General features: G+C 36.1%; 1 pseudogene; it reads right to left on the bottom strand.

The window, feature by feature from the left end:
- Positions 1-210: 210 nt before the first annotated feature.
- On the bottom strand, positions 211-310 carry LOC130037129 (uncharacterized; annotated as a pseudogene).
- Positions 311-929: the final 619 nt, after the last annotated feature.

The raw sequence follows: 929 nt of genomic DNA, 5'->3' as shown, positions 1-929 counted from the left end.
GATTGTTCAGACATGTTTCTTGCAGGAAGCAGAATGTTGGGTTCAGTTTTCTAATTCATCTTCCTATTCTGTGCCTCTGAATTGGCACATTTAGTCCATTGACATTGAGAGAGATTGTTGTTTTGGGGATTTGTGCTCTCTTTATGTAGAATTTTTGTACTTCTGGGGATTGTCTTACCTTAAAGTAGACCTATTCATTCTTCTTGCAACAAAAATATGGAATGCTTTACAAGTTTGCATGTTATCTCTGTGCAAGGACCATGCTCATCATTGTATCATTTAAATTTTAGTATATGTGTTATCAAACCTCGTAGGAGTTAATTTTTCCATATTTTTCGCTTCTTATTACTTTGAGTGTTGTCCTTCCTCACTCCTATGGCAGACAATGATTCCTAATCAAGGAATGTATTTCAAAGCAGCATGAATAAATAGATTTAGAACTTTAATGTCCCAGAAATAAAAATATGGTTTTTACTATATTATCGTTTACCATACCCTAGGCATCAGTTTTACAAAATAATTCTTTTGGAAGATGGTATATGAGTTTGTTTAATGTTGTTCCCTGAATCCTTCATTAAGAACATTAAAATAGAGCCTTTTGCTGTTCTCACCTCAGTCCTGTGTACATCTCCAGGAAAAGGTGGATGGTGTTGTCTGCACTTTGACCACCTTGAATGTATGTAGGATTTTTCTCCTGAAGGATGAGGTGAGGATTATATTGATGATTTCATTCCACCTTATTACAAGTTCAACTTGAACGGAAGGTGAGACTCATGAGGCTCCTATAAAGGACAGAACAAAGGGTCTCAGTGAAGTTTAATGGCCAACTCACATTAACAACATAGATGACTCAAAGTAACCTGTGTGCATCTTTGTGTATAGTGAGTTTCATATCTACTGATAGTGATTCTCAGTCATGACACATGGGC

Source organism: Sorex fumeus, unplaced genomic scaffold, assembly GCF_029834395.1.
Source record: "Sorex fumeus unplaced genomic scaffold, SorFum_2.1 ptg000070l, whole genome shotgun sequence".
NCBI lineage: Eukaryota > Metazoa > Chordata > Mammalia > Eulipotyphla > Soricidae > Sorex > Sorex fumeus.
The sequence above is the reverse complement of the archived record's forward strand: the minus strand, read 5'-3'. Positions and strand labels throughout refer to the sequence as shown.